The sequence below is a fragment of the Gorilla gorilla genome, chromosome 7 (genome assembly GCF_029281585.2).
Source record: "Gorilla gorilla gorilla isolate KB3781 chromosome 7, NHGRI_mGorGor1-v2.1_pri, whole genome shotgun sequence".
Taxonomy (NCBI): Eukaryota; Metazoa; Chordata; class Mammalia; order Primates; family Hominidae; genus Gorilla; species Gorilla gorilla.
The window spans coordinates 6,945,500-6,966,080 of NC_073231.2; the positions used below are offsets into that span (position 1 = coordinate 6,945,500).

At 38.6% G+C, this 20,581-nt stretch overlaps 1 long non-coding RNA gene across 1 annotated transcript; it reads right to left on the reverse strand.

Annotated features, from left to right (window-relative positions):
* Positions 1 to 13,781: 13,781 nt before the first annotated feature.
* On the reverse strand, positions 13,782 to 16,480 carry LOC115935599 (uncharacterized). The gene is made up of 3 exons (XR_004071219.3): positions 16,399 to 16,480; positions 15,348 to 15,483; positions 13,782 to 13,859 (listed from the first exon to the last, which is right to left on the reverse strand). It is a non-coding gene; the product is annotated as an uncharacterized lncRNA (long non-coding RNA).
* Positions 16,481 to 20,581: the final 4,101 nt, after the last annotated feature.

Here is a 20,581-nt window from a genome sequence, read left to right on the forward strand (position 1 = left end):
ATCTGAGTGTTGCCATGGCAATGGTAAACTGGCATGGCACACAGGGTGTGTCTTATGGAGGCTGCTTCTATCCAGCCCTGTTTTAGCTAGTCCTCAATTTGGTCCAGTGTCCGAGTCCCTCTGGAGTCCAGGCCACCTCCTACCTCCTTATGGACTAAAAGATTGTGTCTCTCTCCTCAATCCTTATGTTAAAATCTAACCTCTGAGACAACAGTGTTTGGAAACCATGGCTTTGGGAAGTGATTAGGTCTTCAGGATGGACCCCTGTTGGTCCCTCTTGGTTGCGATTAGTGCCCTTATAAAGGAAGCTCTAGAAAGCACTCCTCCCCTTCCCCTATGTGGGTTTACAGTGAGAAGACAGAGGTGGGCCGCCTGGAACAGCCCTGGCCAGGGCTGAGCACCTGACACCCTGATCTCACACTTCCAGTTTCCAGAACTGTGAGAAGTCGGTGTCTGTCATTAGGCCACCCAATATGGTACCCTGTTACTGCAGACCATACTGACTCAGACAGGGGTAAAACGGGGCCTGTGCAGAGCCCTCTGCTCTTGCTCCATGAAACTGGGTCTTCAGAGGAAGGTCAATTGGGGACAGGACAAGAACCACTAAGGACCGCTTGTGGTGGGAGTGTGCAGGCACAGTACCGGGTACTGCAAAGACTTCTTCTCTGCAGCTGACCCAGATATCACGGTATTCATGGACGTTACCATGTTTTGCACCCTCCCCAAAACCTATACAAACATTATTTTAGAGCACAATACGTAGTCAATCAAAAAATGGGAATGGTGTCCCAAATATTTATTTTGTAGAAAATAAAGTTTAAAAGTATATTTATGCTTTTTTATTCAAAAAGAAAGGAACCTCTTTGTTCTTTAATGTGAAAAGGCAATCTACAAATCTTAGGTGCTTTTTCTTTAATCCTACACAGAATGAAATTCCCAGTTCTTGATAAAAATTTCGATTTCTATTGACTTAGGTGAAAAACTCCATTTGAAACTATTCACCTTACCTGAAATAGATGTTCTTTAAGGAGCAGTAGAACAGGTGTCCTAAAAGAAATGCTAACGTGCATTGACTAAAAGTCAAACTTAAAACTTCTTTCCCCTCTTTTTGAAAGTTTATGGTGATAATGAGCTAAGCGAGATAGAAAATGTGCTCTAGAACTTAAGTTTCTCGAGGACTTAATTTTATTTCTTATAAGACAGCTACTTTATTTTTTCCTTCTTTTAGTTTATTGTGTAAGTTTGTTTCTTCCAAGTAATAATTTTTTCCTTCCAATTAACAAAGTCACAAAGATATATTAACCACCTGAGTCAAATAGAGACTTTTTTACACAGTACGGTTGTAGATAAAATCACCAAAGTTTCTGCCTTTTAAAAAAAATCATGTGGGTGATTGTTTATCCTTAACATTTCTGAAACCCTCCGCAAGTAGAGAGCATAACTGACAGAGAATATCCAGGAGAGTGGTGGGGAGGAGGGGGAGGGAGAGAGAGAGAGAGAGAAAGAGAGAGAGAGAGAAAGAGAATGTGGCAATGCTTGCTCTTTACAGAAATTGAAAGTACTTTTGTCCTGTTTGATGGAAATTGTCACTTGGAACAGGAAGGTGAAGGCGGATGTCCTAGAAGCCACAGAAAGCAGTTGCCTTTACGTGAGACTCCAAGGATGATACAATAATACTTGAACGTCAACATCTCTCCACTAGAAACCTAAATCTGGGCACTAGAATAACACACATTTGAAAGCTTGCATTGTTGAAATGCACACTTTCTAGAAAAATGTAAACTAATAAATTGACTAAAATTCTAGTAATGGCTTGGTTTTCAGATTCTATTTGCTCTATGAAAGAAGGAAGTTAAGAAATAGTCAGCTTTTGTGTGTTGGTTTATGCTAGATAGGGAAGAGAAAGAGAAAGGCAATATTCACCTGTTAGTGCCAAGTGCAATTATTGTGCATGTAGTTGGATGTAAGAGATGGAGGTCAGAAAAGGAGTCATCGATGGAGTTATAGATCCTAGATTATCAGCAAGTTGATGTATTTAAAACCAGAGAGGAGGCTGAGGTCATTGAAGACATGAAGATAAGTAGATGAGAGAAGAGTTCTGAAGAAGAAAATCTAGATTATGCAGATATTTAGAGATCAGAGGAAGAAGAACTTACTAAGGTGGATTCAAAATGCTTAGAGGAGAAACAAGAAGGATGGTGTCCATTAAGCTGTGAAGAAAATGTTAAAACAAAAAGCATGAAGAATGAATGGATACTTAAATCCTGATAAGTAAGAGGCTATTTTCCTTGACCAATTAAAAAAATAAAACAGCTTTATAAGTAGAAAAAGATTGTATTCACACAAGGGAAATCTAACACAACAGCCACTCTTTCCAATCTATTTAGAATAGAGACCTAGATAGGCAGTTTCTATCTGAGTACACTAATAAGGACTTTCATTTTATCATGAAATACATGGCATTTTTACTGAATAAAATAATAGTAAATGGGATTTCTATCATTACCAGTGTCATATTTTATTGTAGTTGTTTTCATTTTTTATTTCTCCAAAATCATGCAAGTTCCTAAAGGGCAAGAAGTATGGATTTCATTTTATTTGTGTCGCTATAGCCCTTGATAATGCCCAACACACAGCAGAAATAAAATAAATGTATGTTAAATAAATCACAGGCACAGTCAGTTGATAAATTTAAGTTTTCAACAAGAAAATCAAGTGTTAAAATGATTTTGCATAATTAGACTAAGGTCATATTTTATCTATTTTAAATATTTGGGAAAATTAATGGTCTCTTAAGTTTTTCCATGTGTATCAAATTTTTGATTCTGACTGCAGATAGTGGGCTTTTTATCAGCAGACATTCATTGATTAATTTAGGTACAAACCCTCACATTCTGTGGTTTCTTTCCAAACATTTGCAGATAATAGATGTTTTAAGAATGGGAAAGCTGCTTTTGTTTCGTTTGTTTCACTGATTTAGGATAAAGAGTTTGGAGAGTTTAAGTTTTTTGTCTTGAAATTATCCATTTAATTTTTAACTGCAAATATAGGCACTTAAAGGATGAACAATTCTCAGAAATTCAGAGTAGAATGGTCTATGCTAGAGGTCATCTGGCTACCTCCCACCTGGACATTCCGGTAACACTCGAGTAGTCTGAATAAAAAGTGAACAGCCTCAGCGACAGGCCTCTATTCTCACCACTTTTCCACACACCTCCTTCTGCTTCTGGTTTATTTTATCTTATGAAAAAGTTCTTAACCTCAAACTGGTTATTTCCATCTTTTAACTTTCTCAGATAGGGATGATCTGGTTGAAAGTACTTTTTTTCCTCTCTTTTACCTATCATGATGTATTCACTGACCTCACCCTCTTCTACAGTTTTAAATGCCATCAATCTGCTGATAACCCAGGATCTATGACTCCATCAATGGCTCCTTTTCTAACCTCCACCTCTTTTTTTTTTTTTTTTTTTTTTGAGATGGAATCTCACTCTGTCACTTGAGCTGGAGTGCAGGGGCACAATCGCAGCTCACTGCAAACTTTGCCTCCTGATTCTCCTGCCTCAGCCTCCCTAGTAGCTGGGATTACAGGCACCCTCCACTAAGCCCAGCTAATATATATTTTTTTGTATTTTTAGTAGAGATGGGGTTTCACCATATTGGCCAGGCTTGTCTCGAACTTCTGACCTCACGTGTCACCTGCCTCAGCCTCCCAGAGTGCTGGGAATACAGGCGTGAGCCACCGCTCCCTGACCTGACCTCCACCTCTTATATCCAGCTACTTACACCATAATTGCACTTGGCGACTAATAGGTGAATATTACCTTTCTCTTTCTCTCCTCTGTCTAGCATAAACGAACAACAAAAGCACACTGTTTCTTAGCAGATTTATACAGTTTGGCTGTGTCCCCACCCAAATCTCATCTTGAATTTTAGCTGCCATAATTCCCACATGTGGTGGGAGGGACCCGATGGGAGGTAATTGAATCCATGGGGGTGGGTCTCTCCCACGTTGTTCTCATGATAGTGAAGAAGTCTCATGAGTTCTGATGGTTTTATAAAGGGGAGTTCCCCTGCACAAGCTCTCTTGCCTGCCACCCTGTAAGAGGTACCTTTGCTTCTCCTTCGCCCTCTGTCATGATTGTGAGGCCTCCCCAGCTATGTGGAACTGTGAGTCCATTAAACCTCTTTCCTTTGTAAATTGCCCAATCTCAGGTATGTCTTTATTAGAAGCATGAGAACAGACTAATACACAGATGAGCAGATACAGATATTTACATAAGGCATTTCCTTTTTTTTTTTTTTCCTATGGAGATTATGGCAAGAACTTTTTATCACCGATTTACAGATCACACCCAGGACCCAGGGTCTCTTGGGAGGTCTCCAGGATCAGTGGGCATGAAACATCACCCTTACTGATTCTTCCTTGAAAAAGCAAACAGGACTCAAGCACAGGGAATTCGAGCTGTCACAGAAGTTCTGGTGACTCAGGCAGCACAGCCACATTTGAGGTTCAGGACCTACACTAAACACAGAGCGTTAAAGCAAAGATTTCATCTTACATTCTGAATATCCCGACTTTCCACAGCCTTCCTGAGCTGATCAAAGAAATGGTGCAATCAGAGAGAAGAAAAAAAAAAAAAGAAAGAAAGAAAGATGCGTGCTTGAATATCTTTCTTCAGACCACATGCTGGGTCTGAACAAATGCTCTGATTTCATGTAAATAAATGGTTTAATGGGCTTTATTTTACTTTGTATCATAAATAGAAAGAAATTCAGAATGCAAAGGGATAAAAAGAGACTCGAGAAAGCACGTTAAAGATACTGTATATGTCAACACCACAGGAGACATTGCTCATCACTTTTGAATAAAACACTAATGTGGATGGCAAGCGAAGGTAAAAAAATATCTTTGATGTTTTTTGGGAGAGGAATCTACAAATATAGCCGCTTGATTTTACAAAGATGACATTTTAAAATTATTGTGTATATTCAAATATATGTCAAAGGAAAGTTAGCCAAAATATTCTGAAAAGAATATCTAACAGAAAGATAAAGACTATTATTGCTCCTTAGATAACGATGATTTTCTTAACATTTCATATAGATTATCTGACATTTGATGATTTTTATGTCTGCCTTTGGAGACACTCATTGATCCGTTAGAAATCCAATGGGCATTCTATTTCCTTCATTGACCTTCCTACTCCATAAGGTCGAATATTTATAGATTACTTAGTCTGGGAAAAAACGAGATGATGAGAAATTGGAAGATACATTATACTGTCCTTAAAAAGATTGAGACTTGGACTCACAGGTGCTTGAACTTAGATTCGTTAGGTATTTAACCTTTATTTTAAAAATGTTTGCAAATTTATACTCTAATATACTAGTAAATGTGTCAAAAGTTTCAGTAATAGCACAAGGAAATTATATAACCTTCACCTAGATTTGGGTTCACATATTTGCTTCCTGTCTGCCATCCCATTCCCTACACACACACACACACACACACACACACACACGCGTACGCGCGCAACTACACACACACAACTACACACATGCGCGCACACACACACAGAACTACACACAAGTATGCATTGCCCACAGGTACATTTTCTGAACGATTTGAGAGGAAGTTAGAGACTCTTTTACTGGAATTCTTCAGCATTTCATAAGAACAAGGACATTATTTTCCAGAACTACAGAATTACTATCAAACTAAGGAAAGCCAGCATTGATACAACTCAGTTATCTGTGTGTATTCAAGGATCATTACTTTTCTCAGTTACATTTTTTTGGAGCTATGTCTGTAACCTTTATTCCCCTTCTTCCAGACCAGGTTCCAGCTTATTATATCTTCTTTAATCTAAACATGCTCTGAGCTATCATTGTCTTTGTCATCTTTTTATGATAACATTTTTAAAGATTATAGATAATTATTTTGTACAATGTACCTTAATTTGTATTTGCCTGGAATTCCTTTAGCTGTAGATAAAGGTAACGTATGTTGGGCAGGAAACCTGGAAGTGTTGTAGAATGCTTCTTAATGCCTCCCATAGGAAGGTACCCAAGGTCTTTTTGTCCCAATATTGGCGATACCCGCTTTGGTTTATAAGGTGGTATAAATATAAAGTAAAAACTTTCCCACTTCAATAAATAGCTAATTTATGGAAGGATAATTTGAGATGATGCAAATATCTTGTTTATCCTCAAAATGTTACCCACTAATTTTAGACTTCATTGATAGTATTCCAAACCCATTATTCTGTTTATTAGATAGCTTTTCTCATTTATCCATTTATGTATTTCTACCAGTATAGGCTGCTGAGATTGCATTTTGTTTTATTTTTATTTTCTATGTGTTTTATTCCATAGAATACTCTTTTTGCACTATCATTTTTTCATGCTCATATTTTCTTATATTTGGACAGTGGTAACCCCTTCAAGCTCACCCCTTCAATTCCTCCCTCCCATTATTTGTACAATTTCCTCATAATTTCTATGTTTACACATACAATAAACACACAAGCTATTGTTATTTTTTGCTAAAATAATTTTGAGTAATTCAAACAAAAAAAGATTAATGTTAATTTCATTCATCCCATTTCCAGTGCTATTTGTTTCCTTCTGTTGATCCAAGTTTCAGAAACATATTTTATATCAGCCAAAAAAGTTTTCTTTTTTTTTGTTTTTTTGTTTTTTTTTTTTTTTTTAAGATGGAGTCTCTCTCTACGGCCAGGCTGGAGTGCAGTGGCGCAAATGTGGCTCACTGCAACCTACGTCTTCCTCCCGGGTTCAAGAGATTCTCCTGCCTCAGTGTCCCAAGTAGCTGGGAGTGCAGATGCGTGCCACCACACCCAGCTCTTTTTTCTTTTCTTTTTTTTTTTTTTTTTTTTGTATTTTTAGTAGAGACTGGGTTTCACCATGTTGGCTAGGATGATCTTGATCTCTTGACCTTGTCATCTGCCCGCCACAGCCTCCCAAAGTGTTGGGATTACAGGCATGAGCCACCGTACCTGGCCCAAAAAGCTTCATCATGTTTTATAAAGTAGGCCTGTTGAAAATAAATTCTTTCCTTCTTTTCTTTCTTTTTCTTCCTTCCTTTCTTCCTTCCTTTCCTCCCTCCCCTCCCTCCCTTCCTTCCTTCCTTCTTTCCTTCCCTTTTTCCTCCTTTATTTCTTTTTTTCTTTTTAACTGACTATTTCTCAGTCCTTTTCAAAATACTTTTATGGGCATGGAATTTGGGGTTGACAGGGTTTGTTTTTTTAATTTCTGTAATGTAAGTTAAATGTATTTCTTTTATTTCAATAGGTTTTTGGGGAACAGGTGGTGTTTGGTTACACAGATAAGTATTATAGTGGTAATATCTAAGACTTTGGTGCCCCCATCACCCAAGCAGTGTACATTGTACCCAATGCATAGTCATTTATCCCTTTCACTCCCACCACCCTTTTCCCCAAGAGTACCCAAAGTCCATTGTATCTTTCTTATGTCTTTGCATCCTCATAGCTTTGCTCCTACTTATAAGTGAAAACATATGATGTTTGGTTTTCCATTCCCAAGTTACTTCACATAGAATAATGGTCTCCAATTCCATCCAGGTTGCTGCAAATGCCATTATTTCATTCCTTTTTATGGCTGAGTAGTATTGCATGGTATCCACTTATTGATTCGTGGACATTTGGGCTGGTTCCATAGTTTTTCATTTGCAAATTGCACTGCTATAAACATGGGTGTTGTCTTTTTTTTTTTTTTTAAAAAAAAAAAAACAACTTTAAACATATAACTTAATATATCTTCTGGCTGACAGGGTTTCTGATGTCAAATCTGCAGTAATTCTTACTGTTTTCTCCTAAACGTAATTTTTTTTCTTTTTTCCCTGGGTGTTTTCAAATTGTCCATGACATTTTGAAAATGTATGTCATGTTTGAGTCTGCTTCTGATAATTTCTTTGTGTCTTAGGAGTGTGTTGGTTGTTTTAGCCGTCTCATGGACCTTATTATAAGTTTTAGTTAAAAGCCAGGCATGTTTTCAAGGACTATAATGGTGGAGGTAAAGAGATTTTATGGTGGGATATGTCCACTAATTCCCTTCGCTGGCCATTTTCTGTGAGATTTGCATTAATCTAGGACCTGGTGTGTGCTATAGTAACCCTCTGTGCCCTAAAACTTTTACCTTTTTTATACAGATAACTTGTGTGCAGGGTGGGGTGGCTTGCCAGAACAAAGTCTTGTTCTTTTTGATTCTGAATGTTATCTTCTCTTTGTGTTGGACCTTACCAAGTCTCCCTTTTTAAGCTCTTGTGTCTCGCCTGTTCTCCCAGAAGTATACTCTTGTTACTTGTTATACAAACCAGTGAAAGGACAAATAAATGCAAATTAAAAATAAGAGGCTGAGTTCTCCTTCTCCAAAATAAGGGAAGAGGTTTTCCTCCCTTCTTTTTCCTAAGAGAATTTATTTTCACAAATTTGTGATTACAAGTACTTTCTCCTTTCTTTGAAATGTATATGAAGTCTTGTGAATATGAGATATGCCTCTTGTCAACTGTATGACCCAGAAATGCCTTTCCTAAGACCTGGGAGCCATCTCTTTGTAATGCAAACATTGAGGAAGATAGAGCCCCTGTCTCTGTTCTTGAGGGAACGTTGGAGCCTAATTTCCTGGGGCACCTGGCTCCAAGTTGCAAAACTACATCATTTCACTGGGATATGAGGAGTTTATTTTCCACTGGATAAAGCCAATTAGCTAACACAGATGGTCATCTCAATTACCAGGTCAATCTAAGATGAACTATGTGTAATCAGTGATGCTGAGGAGTTGTTCTACCTAAGGGCTAGCTACTGTTCGCTAATCTTGAAAACAACTTTGTAACGAGCTGTATCTGCCTGTTGTATGAAAGGATGAGATCTCTTTCCTTCTTTGCCATCTCTCAGCAGACTGCAGTGTGACGTGTATCCCATTCTAGTTTAATACTTACTCAGTGACACAATTGTTCTTTTTGTCTTCTACCCCTGTAGAGAGGTTTTCTGGACCTGGGGGAAATATTGTTTTTAATCATATTTTCCCAACATCCTCCTGCTCGGGCCTGTGGTTGGTGTGTGTGTGGTTAGACATCAGCTTTGCCTGTCTTTGTCCCTGGGTGTCAAGGTAGGGGTACCCTCTTTTCTCCTGATCCTCCACTATTCCCCCCGATTCTGTCCCCCATCTGGAGTGAGAGTTCACCACCAGCTCCCTGGAGGCCCCGGAGCCTGTTTCCCTCCCTCCGCACACTCAGGCCTCTGTTCTGTAGAGAGGCTGGGGAGGGAAGGGGTCCTGGGTGGGTTTCTTGTCCCTCCCCTGGGTCTGCACCAAAACGGATGCCAGGCATGTCAGCTGCTTCGCTGGTGAACCCCTTGGTTTGTGGAGAAAGAGCTTTCTGAATATTGGCAAAAGCTCTCTCCGGATAAAATGTGTGTCAGACTTCTCTGAGTCTCTTGATTGTGCCTTGAACTTAGGCTCGGTCCGCAGCCAGCTTAGCTCACTTTTGGCTAAAATCTGGCTGGGTTGCCATAATTCCCACCCTTGATATCTGATCAAATTCCTCATCCCCTCCCCTCGATAGTTCATCATCCTGGCCTTGCTTGGACAAGAATCCTTTAAAATGGATAAGCCAGAATCTCCCCGTAGCCCTGTCGCCCTAAAATAATAAAAAAGTTCAGAATCTAATTTAAAGAGAATTTTTCAGGCACAAAGTATATGGACCACCCAGAAACACAGACTCCAGAGGAATAGAGTCATGTTCTGAAGTAGAAAAGTTAAGATTTCATTTATACAGGCAGAGAGAGACAGAGGAGTTTTAGGAGGATTGGGATAGTATTCATCCAAGATTGACACATACTTACAGCAATGCTAACAATGCTAACTGACTTCAAGAATTAGTATAAAGCTGCAATAATCAAGACAGTGTGGTACTGGAGAAAGAACGAACACATCAGTCAGTAGAACAGATTAGAGAGCCCAGAAAGAGACCCACATATACTCAAGTGGTTTTTGACAAAGGAACAAAAGTACTGCAATGGAAAGGGGATAGTTCATTCAAAAAAAAGAGTGCTGAAAAAACAAGATATCCACATGCAAAAAATGTGAATCTAGAGACAGATGTTACACCCTTCCCAAGAACATTAACTCAAAATGAATCACAAAATTTGGGACAGCAAATTTGTTCACGCAGCCCTTTCACTACCCATAACTTCCGCTATAGTCTAGACCCTCACAGTCCCTCAAAGGAGCCCCACACCCAGTCACCACCCAAAAAACTGGAATGTTTGAGATACTGATTTTTAACGAGGCAGAAATTTCCATTTAAAAAATGAACACTGGCAGGTGCCTGAAATAACTTTAGATTATAAAGCACTTAAAATATATACCTATACATGTATGTATTAAAGCTTAAATACACTAGTACGAAGAAACTTTAAGATACATTCAACAAAGAACAAACTCAGGATAAAAAAAAAATGCAGTGTTCGAATAAACTTTACAAAGCACTTTTTACAAAATTTCTAATATTCTTAGAAGACATTTGAACATTACTGCCTTTATAGAGAAATTATCTTATACACTAAAGAATTCCCTTTGATATTAAAACAATTATTCCCAATGTTTACACAAGTGTTATACTCTATTGATATCATTTTAGTAGTTCCCTTTAAAATATGATTACTTATATTAGTTAATGGCTAGCTTATTTGTTTTATGTTTACTATGAAGATTTTCATTTTGGGGCCAGGTCCAGTGGCTCACACCTGTAATCTCAGCAATTTGGGAGGCCGAGGCGGGCGGATCACTTGAGGTCAGGAGTTTGAGACCAGCCTGGCCAACATGGCGAAAACTTGTCTCTACTAAACTAGCCAGGCATGGTGGCAGGTGCCTGTAGTTCCAGCTACTTGGGAGAATCACTTGACTCTGGAAGGCGGATGTTTCAGTGAGCTGAGATCACACCACTGTATTCCATGTACTCCAGCCTGGATGACAGAGCGAGACTCTGCCTCAAAAAAAAAAAAAAAAAAAAAAAAAGTACCGTGTATCTGAATGACATGATTCTTAACATCTAAGCACACTTATTCATTAGCGTTAGACTTGTGTAAGAAGCCATTATGCATTTTACTCCGTGTAACTGTCACTGAGCAACTCCTGGTCTTATTGAAAGATTATTAGGTGAAGCTCATTCATTTAGTCAAATGGTTACTTAATAAACACCAGTATGACATTTACTTTGTGCCAAGTGCTGTCCTAAGCACTTTGCAATCTCAATGTATTTAAGAAGATTAAATAAGTATAAGTATACATATATAAAATATCAGCTCAATAACAATTATGTGCATCTACCCTAGGAAAGACATTCATCAGTGGCTTTCAGTTCCTGGTAATCTGTAATAATCTCACGTAGCAATCTGTAAATTACTGGTTTAAATCTGCCCCACATCCAGATTGCTGCGTAGTTGGTCTTCCTCCCTGCCATCTATTATAATTACAGCTGACACAGCCACGATACACAACCTCCATCGCATATGTCATGCATCCAATTGCTGTGCTCAGTAGTAATCCAAACATATCATTAGCAACTCAACTACACAGCTCAAAGCTCAACAAACAAAACAGCACCATTGATTCCCCAATATAAGAAAATTTGATGTTGCAAAAATATTTGTTATGATTCTTCAAACTGTAAGTTATTTTAGGGACATAATATTATTTCTACCAAATGGCAAGGGTGAAAGTTAGATTTAGATCATCAACATTCATAGAATAAAAGAGTTAAACTACAGCCAATTACATTTTATGAGATCCTACACATCTTTATTCTTAAATTCTTGACTGCATGAAAGCAGTTGAGGAGTAATGCACAAATCATTCCTTTAGGATATGTTCTCCTTAATTTTTATGTATGGATCTTTTCCCTGCGGCTTAGATGAACAGAAAACCATCAGCAAACCTAGGTATGTATCTTTCACTAGTTTAAAAATGAAAAGCTGTGGTTTGTGGATTCACTACTTTAAATTCTCATTTTAAAAAAATGAATGCTTTTTTTTCAATGCGAAAAGATTTGTGATGAATGTGTTGGAGAATGAAGCTAAGCATTTTATTATCAATTTGCATGTTTACTCGGCTTAAGTAAACTTTCTTATCATGAAAATCTATTGTCCTAACAGATTGCCTGAATCCTGTCTTCTACTTGTCTTGAAAATTTACAGTTCCTATGAAGAGCTTTCAAGTAACAGAGGAGAAATTAACGATCTTTTCCTATCTTTAACTGCTACTGGATTCCAAAAGCAAGTTATTATTTATCACAATGCTAGCAATGACTAGCACTCAACAGATATTTTTATATTAATGAATAGATAAAAGTATCAAGAAGCTATACATACACAGCAATAGCTATGACGTAGTTGCTTTTTACGTTATTATCTTCCCAAATTTGTGCAAATTATAACTCAGAGAGATCAATTATCTTCCTTGCCTCAGGTCACAAGTATTGGGCCTGGACTTGCATTCCGGATATTTGTGAATCCATAGCCTTTCTTCCAGCTACTGCACTGTATCTGCTACATGTGAGTCCATATCTTACTTTTCTCATGTGAAACTCCCAGTTAACTTTAACAGATTTGTAAAATGAAAGCCCCGGTAGACAAACGGGAGGACAAGTTCTATCTCAAAGATTTCCCTCACACAGGGAAGTAGACGACAGTGGAAGTACGTGCATTTAAAACATTCTAAGGGCCGGGCACAGCGGCTCACACCTGTAATCCAAGCTTTGGGAGGCCGAGGCGGGTGGATCATGAGGTCAGGAGTTCGAGACCAGCTTGGCCAACATGGCGAAACCCTGTCTCTACTAAAAATACAAAAACGTACTCGGGCGTGGTGGCAGGTGCCTGTAATCCCAGCCACTCGGGAGGCTGAGGCAGGAGAATCGCTTGAACCTGGGAGGTGGAGCTTGCAGTGAGCCAAGATGGTGCCACTGCACTCCAGCCTGCGCGACAGAGCGAGACTCTGTCTCAAAAAAAAAAAAAAAAAAAAATTCTAAGACTCACATGGGGAAAACGAAGACGATGCAAGTGAGACCGTCAGCACTAAGCCTGGGAGAAGGGGAATGAGTCTCCTTTGTCAGAAACTGGAACATCGTCGTAACTTTCCATGCATAGTGATGGCAGGACCAGGCTACTCCCAGCCTCAACCACCTTCTCCCGAGCCCCAACCTGAGAAAGACATGCATTAATGAAGAATGTGTGGGGAGTGCCACAGGACCACATTAAGAGCCTTGAACTTGGAAAGATGAGGGTGAGAATGCAAACAAGATGAGGAGGTCGCTGAGAAGCAGACTCTGTGCAAGCCCCTTTGCTCCTGGCTCATCACATTAATTTGTGGAGCCACTGGGTGAAAACCCCAGCTAGTGTTCAGAATCCTACAGCACGACATAGTGACAGATCACTGGGTGGAAAAGACACTCCGCAAAGCAGTAGGCACAGAAGCAAAATCAGAATATCTAGGAGGTGTTTGCTGCAAAATCTAAAATGGACATGAAAGCTCTGTGTTAGAAACCGATTTGTGGCCTGGGGATGAGAGATAAAAAGGGTCATTATCCCAAGAGTGCCCACATGCCCTTGAATAAATTTTGGATCACTGAATTGGTAATGTAACTTTACATCAATCAATACCAGATTAAAATGTAAAAGCGAGGTTTCTTCTTAGCAGCTTGTGCAGAGAGGAGATCAAAGAATAAGTCAACCACCACAGATTTTGAAAATACTTGGCCTTTATTGAATTCTTCTGTTCAAAGCTGTGACAAAAATTCCCAACATCGGAATGATGAAAAGAGTCTACAGTGTGAAGAAAAAAGAATATGAAACTTGCTATATTTTTATTTTATTTTATTTCTTTTTATAAATGTTTATTTTTTATTTTATTTTCCCTAAGTTATTGGGGTACAGATGGTAATTGGGTACATGAGTAAGCTCTTTAGTGGTGATTTGTGAGATTTTGGTGCACTCGTCACCCAAGCAGTATACACTGCACCCTAAGTGTAGTCTTTGATCCCGCGCCTCCTTCCCACTCTTACCCCCAAGTCCCCAGAGTCAATTGTATCATTTTTATGGCTTTATATCAACAAATAGATTTACTGTTGGAGGAATTTTTTAAAAACTTGAGAAAGCTTCTATATTGTATTTTCAGTAAAATTCAAGAAAACATGTATTTGTGAAATAAGAAAAATGTCAATGGGCTGAGATAAAAGGACTTAGCTGAGTAAGATTCAGGCAAAATTAAACATAGAGCTTGGTAAGAAATCAAAATTTGAAGTAACAGTATGGAAATCAGTGTAAGAAGGATTAACAAGCAAAGCCACCAATTTAGCAAAGTATATAAGTTCTGGTGATTACAAGCATGAGACGCTAGTCTAGAATAAAAAGCAAAGGGCACTGATTAGAATACAGCCCATAAACAGGTGAAAGAACAGTCTAGAACCTGGGTCGGTTTTTTGTTTTTTGCTGTTTTTGTTTTTTGAGACGGAGTCTGGCTCTGTCGCCCAGGCTGGAGTGAAGTGGTGCAATCTCGGCTCACTGCAAGCTCCGCCTCCCGGGTTCACGCCATTCTCCTGCCTCAGCCTCCCTAGTAGCTGGGACTACAGGTGCCCGCCACCACGCCCGGCTAATTTTTTGTATTTTTAGTAGAGGCGGGGTTTCACCATGTTAGCCAGGATGGTCTCGATCTCCTGACCTCATGATTCATCTGCCTCGGCCTCCCAAAGTGCTGGGATTACAGGCGTGAGCCACTGTGCCCGGCCGAACCTGGGTCAGTTTTATTCCCAAAGAAATTTTTATAAAACATCATAGAAATAACAAAGACAGTTTCCTGGTATAAAAAGAATCTATGTGTGTAGCTCAAAACGGATCACTGATACTCGGAAACACTTATTTTAAATAGTCAACAACAACCCCAAGTAGTTCAAATAGCTAAATATCTTCCAGCAAGGCAGCTTTAATTCCAACAATAATCTACAGCTTAAAAAGCAATCAGGACTAGAAAGCATCAGTAATGACCAGGACACAACTGGAAGTCCTCTAAATTGGTCACTCCATTTTGTTTTCGTCTCTGACTACACACATTGGCAAACAGAATTTCAGTGTTCCTTGGAGTTGCCATGACTAACATGTTCACTATCTTGACTATATTTTACTCACCAGAAAAATAAGCTTAGGTGGTCCAGGTTCTATCTACACAGTTCTACTGCTCCCTGGGGTGTGGTTCTTGTCAAGAACTCTGAAGGGCCTGAGATTTTACCATGCTTACAAGTTGATGAGTTAACCTACCAGCTCCATGGTGCTGGCCGCTGCTGGGCAGGGATCCCTCACTGTTGAGCAATCAGCATCAGCTTCGTGTTAGTGTTGTCACAGCGTTGTGTGGTACGGTGCACTTGGGTGCTGCGCGTGAAGTGGGTTTGCATCACTGCTGAAGAATAAGGATAGAGATTGTGCATTAAGAAAAATGAAATTATTAATAAGTTTTAGGAATTAATAAAAATTTAACGCAAAGGAATTAATATATGCAAAAACACAAAACAATATAATAACAGCCCCATTATATTTCTTTCTACATTTAGAAAAGGTGGAATATTTCATGACTCTGCTGAGGTGAATCACTAACTCTTCAAAAAAAATTAAAAGATAAATTTGGGGTTTTATTTTACATAGTACACAAAAAACTATTAAGAAGTTGATTAAAGACATATAGAATGGCAAGCTTAGAAGCCCTCACAGTTAGGCAAAGCAAGCAGAACTGTCCTGACGTTTGTTCTAGACGCACAGATCATCTGTGCTACACAGCGGTCAGTGGACAAGCCAGCTCTCCGGCCTGCACATGACTAAATGTCTCCTGTCTTTTAAGGTTAATCATTATACAAACAACCTTTGGAAGATATTCCAGACCAAAAGCTGCCCTTGTGTCTACATGCCGTGTTGGCAGAAATGCAAGAGACCCGTGGAGCGTTGTTTCACAACATTTAGAATTGTTAAGAAACATGTAAGATCACTACCGTCTGAGCACCCCTGCACATTACAAATATTCCTTCTTTTCAGATTATTGTTCTCCCTGCTGTCTGCTCACTGTCCTGTGGGGAAGCCGTCCTCCTGCAGGAGCATATGAGCCTGCTCAATGACTGACGACACAGGACAGCCAAGAGAATTCGTTCAGACTAATTATTACATTTTAATTAGGAGTTGAGTAAAATTGTTGGATAACGGTGCAAAAACAATAGCGTCTCTACCCTCCATAAAAAGCTCATTTAAATTGGTAGTTATCAAAACAAAGACTCCATTCACAATAAACCCAGACAACCTTAGAAAATTCTAACAAAAGATGTACCTGATTTTTATGTTGGAAACAATGTATTTTATGGGGGATTAGACATCAATTCTGAATATATTAGGAGATTTTTCCTGCATCTAGAAAAGAAAAAGAAAATATAATAAGTGCTCCCCAAATTAATTCAAACATTCCAAGCAATTCTGTTTGAAAGCACAACTGATTATTTTTCAGGGACATAATAATAAGATTAATAGTTAATCTTCACAAGGAAGCATAAATGACCAAGAATATTTGGTACTAACTTGAAAATGAAGAATAAGGATGGAGATTGTACATTAAGAAAAATAAAATGATTAATAAGAAGTTTTAGGAATTAATAAAATTTAATGAAAGAAATTAATATATGCAGAAAATAATAAAACAGTATAAGAACCGACCCATTTATATCTCTTTTTACATTTAGAAAAGATGGAATATTTTGTGACTCTGCTGAGGTGAATCACTAACTCTTCAAAAAAAATTAAAAGATAAATTTGGGGTTTTATTTTACACAGTACACAAAACAACTATAAGAAGGTGATTAAAAATATATAGAAATAGTGTAACTTAATTTTTTTTGAAAATATAGAAACATTTAGAAGTTTTGATACAGATGGATTATTTTAAATAAGATATAATTTAAAGTTTAAAGAAGAGTGGATAAATTTAACTATACTGATTTAAAACATCAGTAGGAAGGAGCACCAAAAGTTAGTTGGGCCGGGCACGGTGGGTCACACCTATAATCCCAGCACTTTGGGAGGCCGAGGTGGGTGGATCACTTGAGGCCAGGAGATTGAGACCAGCCTGGCCAACATGGCAAAACCCTGTCTCTACTAAAAATACAAAACTTAACTGGGCATGGTGGCGGGCACCTGTGGTCCCAGCTACTCAGGAGGCTGAGGCAGGAGAATCACTTGAACCTGAGAGGCAGAGGTTGCAGTGAGCCGAGATCGTGCCAACCTCACTGTATCCTGGGCGACAGGGTGAGACTCTGACTCAAAAAAAAAAAAAGTAATTCAGACAGCAGTTACAGGATTTCATAAATTTAAATAAAATTGCATGAGAACATATCTTACAATTCAGCAAAATAATATGCAATAAATTATGTACAAAGATAAGAATCTCCTTAGGAGTCAGAAAAATGTAAATCAAAATGTCAGTGATACATCACTTTAGACCCAACAAATGGGCAGAATATAAATTTTCCCCGAAAATACTAAACGCTGGCAATCATGTGAGGAGAGACTATTTTTAGAAACTATTAATAGAATGTAACCTGTGACAACCTCTTTGGAAATCAACTTGGCAGCATTTAAAGACGTGAAGATGTACATCGTCAATACACGGATTTCTATTTTCAGGTATGAGTCCTAAGTGACACATTGACATGGAGTCCTGAACAGTGATTTTTGTGGTAGCATTTGGTTTAGTAGCCAGAAAACCCTAATATTTCACCAGATTGACAAAACGGATAACTAAATTGTGATTCATTCATAACGTTTAGTATTTTAGAGCAGTTTCAATAAATAAATTAGCATACATAATTTCAGTTTACAGAAATCACAAAATCATAATGTTGAATATAGCAAAGTACAAAATTCTACACACACCATGAGACCATTAGTTTAGAAATAAAACACCCACGTATACACACAAAACAAAACTGTCATACAAGATTGTGGACATATACATAAGAATGACATGTCCCAGCTGTCAGACCAAGCACAGGTATATGGGTGCAATCAGCCTCTAGTTGTATTGTGATGTTTTATTAACCTTATATTAAGAAAGAAATCTGAGAAAAAATATTGGAAACTGTCCAATCTGTGTGATGAATACATGGTTATTCACTACATAATATTCTACACTTTATAATTAAAATTGTGAAAATAACATGCTTTCACAGATTGAAAAACCATGAAAACATATATTAAGCTTTTACAGTTCCATAGAACACATACAATAATTTGCTTCAGGTATACTGGATAATGACTCAGATAGGCAGCAGGAAAGCAATTCGTCTTCATTTCTTGAAGAAGTGATGACTGATGTAGTGGATTAAATGGTATCTGCCCAGGCCGGGCACCGTGGCTCACACCTGTAATCCCAGCACTTTGGGAGGCCAAGGCGGGCAGATCACGAGGTCACAGGAGTTCGAGACCAACCTGGCTAACATGGTGAGACCCTGTCTCTACTAAAAATACAAAAATTAGCCAGGCATGGTGGCGGATGCCTGTAATCCCAGCTACTTGGGAGGCTGAGACAGGAGAATCGCTTGAACCTGGGAGGCAGAGTTTGCAGTGAACCAAGATCGCGCCATTGAACTCCAGCCTGGGCAATAACAGCAAAACACCATTTCAAAAAAAAAAAAAAAAGATATCTGCACAAAATTCATGTCCAGCTGGAAGTATGGCAGGTGACCTTATTTGGAAACTTGAGTATTTCCAGATGTAATTATGTCAAGGACCTTGAGAAGAGATAACTTGGATTTAGGATGGACAGCTAAATCCAATGACTGATGTCACTGATCATCAAAGAAAACCAAAGATCAGCAAAGAAAAGGGAGACGTGAGTTACACTGAAGGTGGTGTGAGGATGGAGTCAGAGATCATGGGGGATGCCTCTAACAGCCAGGGAACAGCCAGGATTTCCCCCAGAGGCTGGGACAGACACCTGAGAAGGTGCTGCTTCAGAGCTTCCAGAAGGAACCAATCCTGCTGACAACTTGATTTCAGACTTCTGGCCTCCCTGAAATGCGAAAGAATAAATTTCTGTTGTTTTAAAATACCCAGTTTGTGGTAATTTCTTACAGCAGCCCTAGCAAACTAATAAAATTGGGTAGGTATTGAATTACGGATGGGAAGAATACACATAAAATCCAAATATATTTTCTGTTTGCTTGGCATAATAAATGGTCTGTCACAACCTTCGCTACTTTTAGAAATGCTGTCAATATATTTCTTTACTTCTTAAAATGAAAAGTCTGAATTTTAAGGATTTCCTTGAGTATACACATAATTCTAATATTATTCCATATATCGAAGATCCATGCATCAGACGTGATGAGGTGAAGATTCTAGCTCCATCCCGCCCCTCTGAATTTTAGATTCCAAATTCATAAAATAATGCTGTTGATAGAGTTGCCCTGGAGAGTTGTGGTCTAAAGTCATACAGCTGGTACTAGAAAAATTTAACTAAAATATTTACAATCCACATGTCCATGTTGTCTTAGGCACGGCTGTCCAACGATGTTTCACTATGTTGCTCAAATGTCCCCCCAGAATGTTTAATAACAAAACACTGTGCTTATCTCTAGCTTCTCCACCTTTTCAAAATACTTCTCAGTCAGTCATTTAAAGATAGTTTCAAACTTCTGTAAATAGATATTACTCTTTAAAAAAATTACTAGCACTACTACTACTAATAATATTGTAAAGAAGCCAAACACTTACAGAGTGTTCACTTGTGCTGTTTTGCAAATGTAATCTCAGTTATCTCTCACAACAACCCTATGAGGCAATAGAGACAATAATGGTATTGGCTGTAAGTATTTTTGAAGATTAAATGGTAGTGAATATATAATATTCACAGGAGTGCCTAGTATATCTCAAATGTAGTATCCAGTAAGTATTAGCTCAGATTCATGATGCACTGAGATTGCCCAATGGTCGATTTGTTTTAAGTGATGGAAGTGAGGTGCTCATTTTTAATTTATACTTTTTAGTTACCCCACTAGGTGTTAAGGATCAGATTTCAAGGTCTAATGTAAGAATGGAGACTAGCGTGCACTTGCAAAGACAAGTGAAAGGCAACAGTGTTCACAAGGATGTCCACTTCTGCTGCCTGTGCTTTGCAAATTAATATACTGTGGTGGAAATGGAACCTGCTGAGGTACTGCCTTGGGTGCAAATAGCCTCAAATGTTCTCTGCCCCACTGGTGTCAAGAACATTAGGTGATATGGTTTGGCTCTGTCCCCACCCAAATCTCATCTTGAATTGTACTCCCATAATTCCCACGTGTTGTGAGAGGGTCCTGGTGGGAGATAACTGAATCATGGGGGCACTCTCCCCCATGCTGTTCTCATGGTAGTGAATAAGTCTCATGAGATCTGATGGTTTGATGAGGGCAAACATGTTCGATTGGCTCTCACTCTCTCTCTTTGCCTGCTGCCATCTATGTAAGATGTGACTTGTTCCT